We start from the raw sequence: 8,267 nt of genomic DNA, 5'->3' as shown, positions 1-8,267 counted from the left end.
CGGCTTGATATCATGTGGTGCGGTACAGCAATAATGTGTACCAAGTTTTATTCAAAGATATTTAGACCAGTGGCTCTCAAATTTCAGCTCAGAGTCTTTCTCTCTCTCTCTCTCTCTCTCTCTCTCTTCCGAGCTAGTTATGGATGGTCTCTTTCATTGAAAGGTCAAATGACCTACTGTTGAAAATCTGAATTTCACTTTTCTTGTATCGAGCACCATCTACCAATGATCTTCCGAAAATATCCATTTTTTTTAAATTCGTTATTTGTATTTTATCATAATTTTATGTACACACACATAAAAATCTTGTACAATAATATTATATATCTTCTATCACTATTTTTTTTATTTGAAACTATTAAAAAAATGTATCTCTAGATTCTCATGTTATTAACAAATTATAGTTTAGCGCTAATGAGTAAATTGAAACCACTACATATTGACTTGAAACGCTTCAGATTCCCACTACAAACTAACTAAAACTAAGCACGGTGCGCGTTGTATAGGCCTACACACAACCACGTGACTCGGGGGGAATCCGGAACTACCTCATTCTTAGAGTTACTTAGACTTAGGTACTCGCGCGCCGTTCGGCGCATTGGGCAGCAAGCTGTCTCCATAAAGATCTGTCATTGGCAATGTCTGAAGCCTCCTCCCACCTGGTGTCCACTGTTCTGAGGTCCTCTATGAAGGTGTGGCGCCAAGTAATACAAGGACCATGCACATCGACTTGATATCGATTCTTTTGAACATTATATTTTTAATTCGAGTTTTTAAAATCTTTACTTTTTACAAAGCTTATATCAACACACTCTGTATGTATGTTTAGTAGCCAGGGCCGCCGCTTCCTATTGTGCAATGTGTGCATTGCACGCAGGCGGCCTAATGTAAGGGGCGGCCAAATCTATATTCCAAGATTCCTTTTTTTTTATATTAATTTTTGGTCAAATAATAACAAAAATTACTTAAATATTTTTTTTTTAATTTTAATGATTCCATTATCCTTTGAAAACTTGGAACAAGGGGAGGGGGGGGGGAAGACGATATTCGTACAATAAGAAGTAATTTTAGGAACTTAAAAAAAGAACAAAAAAAAAGCGCCGCGCGAGGGATTGTCACGCGTTTTTTTCCAGTGCCGACACTCTCCTGGCCTTGAATTTTCGGGGGTTGTTTGTAATATTTGTTTCGAGTCAAATAGCCCGCCCTGTAAGTAGATCTAGTAATTAGAAAGTCAATTTTAAAACATTGTCACTTTTATTTGAAATGATTGACTGATTATAGAGTGTAGATGTAGGTCGACATTAAGTTCATTTGTGTTCTAGTTTAAAATACATTTAATTCTCTTCTTTTCCTAGTAAAATCAGTTGAAAACGGAATCTGTTGTATTAATATTTTATATTAGAACTGCTTAATATTCCATTATAATTAACGTATTTACATTTTTAAATGTTTTTTTCAAAAACATGTGCAAGTATTCCGTATTGGATTATTATTTGTATTATTTTGTTTTGCAGTATTGACCATCTGTATCTTTAATGCAGCATTTCTAAAACTTTAGGTCCCACGTGTGTGTGTGTGTGGGGGGGGGAACAACTTGTGTTATAAAGTGTGTATGTTTCCCAGGCGACGATAAGAAGAGATTAAACAAATGATTGGTGGTTATGCATTGAGGGTGATTAATTTAGTGAAACGGCAAACGATCTGGAGACATGAATTGAGTAAAGACGTTGTTTTGTCTCGAGTTAGATTTCGTTGAAACATCAGTTTATTTCATTAATATTAGATTTCTATCTCAAGTTAAATCTGTGAATATTGAAATAACGGTTATCTTGAGTTTATGTTTATATAAGAAATTTTGTTCAAGTTATTTCAATCTTAGTTATTAAAACTATTAAACGCATACATTGGTTCAGTTGTAGTAAATGTTTGAAGCGACAAGCCAACGACCAATCAGGAAAGGGAGAGGTGAAAAAATGTTTTATTTTCAATGTAATTTATCTGAATAATATGTAAATGACATGTATATAGGTCTACAAATTAAAATATCTTTAGTAGATAACGTCTTTTTATCTTCTAACAAGAACCTTGTTCATTGTAAACCTCTTTTTGCGACGGGCGTATGCAACAATATGGGTTAAAACATTTTAAAGCAAAAATTTAAAAACCTCTCCGCTTGTGTGATTCTTCTGGAATTTTTGGTCTCAGAATGGTCGAATTCTTCTGTCTTCTGTACTTCTTTATAGTGACGACTTTTGTGTGAAAAAAAAACATCCGCAACAGAGACTTAACACAAAGAATTTATTTAAAAAGATCACGCCCATTACAGACGTCCGTGCGCAATATGTAGGCCTACCTAGAATGTCCCTCGCATAATATTATTGGCCAGGGCTGCCTCTTTATAATTAGACTTAATAGGGCCCTCGATTTTTTTTTATTAGGATGAAAAGTGCATTCTGATAGAAAACACATTAATATTAGCCTTTTTAAAAATTCTCTCTTCTTACTAAGTGAAAAAGGCCAGAATAAGCGTCCCACCCGGAATCAAATCCCTTGCCGACTTGAGCGAAAGCCTGCCGCATCTTCAATTCTATCTCCATGAAGAAACTTTTACAATGCTCAAAATTTATGTAGGCAAAACTATTTCGGAAAAAACAAAACTGTCCATAGACCTTATATATAAGTCTGTGAAACTGAATCTTTTTTTTTTTATTTAACTATGTAAATTTGGATTATATACATAGTGTTTAAAAATATAAATGAAACTTAATAATAACGTTATTAGTGAGACTAAGTTTCTTTTTTTTTCATTACATTGTTTAAAAAAAATGCAAAAGTTAAAATTGAAAATAAAACATCTTAGAGGGCATGGGGATACGTCAACGATGCAGACCTGAAAGGAAAAAGGAATGGTACAAAAATGGATTAAAATCAAAGTGCACTTTAGGTACAGTGTCCAGATCAGTCCAGATCAGTCTTAATGTATTTTTTTCTAAAAAAAAAAAAAGGGGGGGGGGGGGTCGGCATTTTAAAATTTCGCACGCAGGCGGCCACAACCCTCGCGGCGGCCCTGCTAGTAGCCTACAATCGTTTTACACGCTAAATCCTCAACTTCCCATTCTCGGATCAAGTTTAAACTTTGCACAATTAGTTATTGTCTCTAACAACACATGAATCAATAATTAAAAATTTAAAAAAAGACCAATTATTTTATCAATTAGTCGTTATTGATTTTTTTTTGTTTTGTTTTAGAGACAGTACAAGCTAAGGGAGATAATCGTTGTGAAGAGAATTAGGTCGTCGCCAAAAAAATTAAAACTAGTAGGCCTACTAGATAACTTAAAACCTTCTAATTTAGTAAGGATTTGTCTAGCTCAGTTGCTATCGTGTCGGCCTTCAATCAAAAAGACTTGAGCCCTCGAGTTCGAGTAGAGCAATTTTTTTTTTTTTAAATTATTTAGGCCTTATGAAAATCTAAGATGGAAGCCTCCCAGATCTCCCCCCCCCCTCTCCCCTTTAACTGGTCTACTCCAGTACATTGATCATTGCACATTGAGCATCCGAAAAGCGTGAAATTTTGCTAACAAATAACAATTGGTAAAAATATTACCAATCACACAATTTTATTGTTAGTCTAGATCAGTGGTTTCCAAACTTTTTTGTCCCGTAGACCCCTTGCCATGTTTTCTGGTTTTCGGTAGACCCCCTGCTCAACTTGCACATTTTTGCAAATTCATTAACATTTTTTTTAAAACAAATTTCTAACTGTAGGGAGTTGAAGAGTGAAATGGTAATTTAAAACTACACAACTACGGATATTATGTTTCATATACGAATTAGTCGTTCTATGAAGTAGTCTTTCCTAACATTAAATATTAATTAATTAATTAATTAATATGCCTAAAGTATCATTGTAAAAGGTTTCGCAAAGAGCAGTTGTTCGTGTAGGCCTATTTCTTGATCTTTCACGTGTGGCTCAAATAATGAATCTGCGGAACTGTTTTCATGAACAGGAGAAGGGTCGAAGGCGAGTAACTGGAGCCTAAACCAGTAAGCGTTGAGCAGGAAGGGCTCATTAACCTTGTCTTGCTACCCACCGAACAGAAGGAAAACTTAACTCAAACCTCTGCTGCCTTGCTACTATACCCAAACATGGGAAAGGTCTCGTTGGTTAACCCAAGAAAATATTAGGAGACGGTGACTATTAGCGCCATGTATTCCTGGGCCGTCCCCTCTTTCTCTTTCCTTGGGGGTTTCAGGTTAGGGCTTGCCTTGTTATCTTGGATGCAGACTATCGAAGTGTGTGACCTATCCATCTCCAGCGTCTCTGAAAGATATCTACTTCAATGGGCTGCTGCTTTGTTCTTTGCCACAATTCCTCATTCGAGATCTTGTCTGGCCATCGGATTATAAGAATCTTTCTCAGGCAGATATTGATGAATACCTGGATTTTTTTTCATGGTGGTGATGATGGTTCTCCAGGTCTCCGCGATTTGGAAGCAGATGCAAACCAGATGGGCAAGACGTGCGGACAGTTGGAGAGATTCACCCAGAACCGAGATGCCTGGAGGAAGCTGGTTGGTGGCCTATGCCCAGAAGGGACCACAGGCATAGATGAGATGGTGACCATTAGACAGTTTGTAGCACACAGCGCTACACCTTGTCAGACCCACTGGCGGATCCAGGGGGGGGGCGGTAGGGGCGATCGCCCCCCCCCACTCGGCCGACACCCCCCCCCGAAGGGGGGGGGCGGACGAATTATAGTTTAGAATTCACACAATTTGTATGCGAATTTATTACTTATGTTAATAATATATACTAATTATTTATATTTCAACCTATTTTTAGATTATTTCGCCCCCCCCCTTCTAGTATTTTGGCCGATTTGGTAGTGTCGGGAGGGGGCGATGGCATCAATCCGCCCCCCCCCCCACCATAAACTTTCGAGTGGGAGGGGGGGGCGGTCCTATTTATTTGTAGAAATCACAGCTTGCTAACAGAATCAATTATTATTATTATTATCTATATGATTAAAACTTGTTATTGGTATTTTAACCGGTCTTTATATAATTTCGTTCACCTGTTGGCCGATTGGAAGGGGAAGAGCGAATACCTCCACCGTCCTTCCCATCTAAACCCTTTGAGTGGGGGGGCGGTCCTACTTTGATGGAGAAATCATAGTATGTGAACAAAATTAGTCGAATATCTATATAATATAAACAGGTGGAAGTGCGATACATGCAATCCCCTTCCCCCCATCGGACAAATCAATACTTTTTCTTTTTGTATTATAGTAAGAAATTACAAAATTAAAAAAAATCTGTCACTAATATAATTTATATATGCTATAAAGTAAATCATTTTATAGAGTCGCCCAACCCCTATTCTTTAATGCAAAATGCAATCAATAGCAGAAATTATAAAAAGAGCGAGAATTAATAGTTTTCATTTTACCGCCCTTGCCCTTTCCAGACAGAGTTTGTGTAATTTGACATGAATTTATCATAACTATTTTAATAAAGACTTTGCTTTGGAAAAGTTATAATTCAAACGAAATTTTTCAATATAACAGTCACAGTTGAGATGAGTTCCAAAGCCAGATAATTTTTTCCTAGTCGACTTTTCCAACCTTTACTCTATCTCATATTTTTCTAGTTAAATAAATTTAAGACTATAACTCACGATGTATGCTGGAATTTTATTGAATATTATTAATCAAATTTTTTTTTTTCGGCGGCGATCCTCAAAACCTTAATCTAAATATGTGGGGTATCTTATCTTTTCAAAGAACAAATCGGTTGTATTTGCAATGTATTAAGGGATTATAAATTCATATTAGAATATTTTTCTCATTCTTCAAAAGGTCCTTTATAATAGAATGAATAATGAGCTGTAGGGCACCAGAATGCGTTACTGCAGTGAAGAATGCCAGAAAACGCTTTTAGCGTCAAGGCTTCGCCCCGAACCTCACTGATAAATAATGAGCTGTATATGTCAGAAGAATGCGTTTCTACAGTGAAAAATGCAAGAAAACACTTTTGGCGTCGGGGCTTCGCCCCGAACACCACTAATAAGTAATGAGCTGTAGATGTCAGGAGAATGCGTTTCAGCCGTGAAAAATGCAAGAAAACGCTTTTGGCGTCGGGGCTTCGCCCCGAACCCCACTGATAAATAATGAGCTGTAGATGTCAAAAGAATGCGTTTCTGCAGAGAAAAATGCAATAAAACGCTTTTGGGCGTCGGGGCTTCGCCCCGAACCCCACTGAAGAAGCTTATAGCGCTCTCCCAGACCCCAAGCTTGCAAGAGAAAGACTGTTTTTTTTTTTCTGTTTTTTTCGCCGAAGATTGAGAAAGTCTTATTTTATTCTCATATATCGAATATATATATATATGCTGTACGCACGTTTATGCATAGGGTTAGGGTTTACTGGGCGTTAGGGTTAGGGTTTGGAAAAAAATCGCCCCCCCCACTCCAAAGTTCTGGATCCGACTCAGACCAAACTGTATTTATGTCTTTTGCAATGATTTACATAAGAAGCTTTTAATTTTATAACTCATGCCACCGAAGCGACCTTGAACTGTATTGTCGCTTAAAGAAATTCTTTTAATAATAACAGATGTAGGTTTATGTAAAACGGCTGGTAAAATCAATGTTGGACCTTTGCTGTTTTCCGTATTTTGCTTTAAGTAATGAAATCTTGTAAGACTCTCACAAACCATCATCTTCTCTACATGATGTCGAACAGAGATTTTGTGGGTCTATTTTGAACTTTGAGTGTTCAAAAGTTTTTCACATCTTAATTTTTGTCAGGGTGGCATTGTCTCAAATGATCCTCCAGCGTAACTGGTTCATATCGTCATAAAAAAGTCACTTAGGCAACTGCTTGTTTGACAAGGAAGGAAGGAATCCCAATTTTAAATAATTAATGCTGTACTGTTTACATTTCTTTTCTTTTTTTTTTCTAAATATTAGTTACATGTAGACAAAATTAAGCTATTTAAATAAGTATTGAAATTGATTACAACAATTTTTCGTTTGAATAGCAGGATAAATATTTAAAGGATTAACGAAGGTACACATCATATATTAGTGTATGAAATAATTACATTAATGGAATGTGAAAATTAAGTAACTCGACCTGCTTAAATGAAATCTATTATCGTAGACCCCCGTGGACATCTCATAGACCCCCAATTTATTTTTTTTTACTTTCGTAGACCCCTTGGAGGTCTTCGTAGACTCCTGGGGGTCTATATAGACCACTTTGGGAATCACTGGTCTAGATCTAGAAATTGATACAATTACACTTAATATAAGCTTTGATTTTTAAAAAAAGTTTTTTAAAAATATATTTTACTTGTTTTTGTTGGGTTTTATTTTCCATGTTGTTTTTTTTTTGTTTTTTTTACAAAGCTTATATCAACTCACTCTGTCAGTCTCTCAATGTGATCCTGCCGGACCAAGTAACATATATGTTTGTTTATTGTATTTTCTATACAGTCGTTCACCCCTACAGAAGTAAATCTCTGTCTGTCTGTCAATGTGACCCTGCCGGACAAATATGCATGTTTCTTGTATTTTCACCCCTACAGAATTAAATCTCTGTCTGTCTTTCTAGCTAAAAGTCTGTACACGTTATTTTGAAACTTTATACAATTATTCATTGGCATAGACAAGGCTTGAATCAATACAACAAAATTACCAATTAGTCAATTAATTTCTGGTAATTAATTATTTTGTTTGATACCAACAAAGGAAATGAATACTTCAGTATTCATAGATACGGCTAAATAGGCCTATGTAGGTTTCGTCCCCTTAAGTGTACACATGTCTCCCATACCCATTCTCAGATCAAGTTGAAACTTAAAATAATCATTAATTGCTTCTAGCATAACACGAACCAAATTAAAAAATTAACCAATTAATTAATTGTTGGTAATTAATTATTTTCTTTGATATCGAATAAGCAAATAACACCTACATTACTGAGATATATAGTTGTAAATGCAGAGTTCCTTTCCTTAGATGAGCTTTGTTTTGGTTTTTTTAAATATAATATTAACTCACTCGTCTGTCTGTCTGGTAAAACTTTTGTAAAGTTGAAATTTTACACAACTTTCACTATTCATTGCCCCAAGCTAAATAGTAATCAGTCAAACAATTAACCAGTTAATCAGTTATTTAGTGGCAATTGATTTATTTTATTTGATATAGAAAAGGTGAATCAATCTTACAGTATTGAGATATATGGCTGTAAATGTACAGTTTT

This window comes from Biomphalaria glabrata, chromosome 10 (assembly GCF_947242115.1).
Source record: "Biomphalaria glabrata chromosome 10, xgBioGlab47.1, whole genome shotgun sequence".
Classification (NCBI taxonomy): domain Eukaryota; kingdom Metazoa; phylum Mollusca; class Gastropoda; family Planorbidae; genus Biomphalaria; species Biomphalaria glabrata.
Note: the sequence above shows the minus strand (reverse complement) of the source record.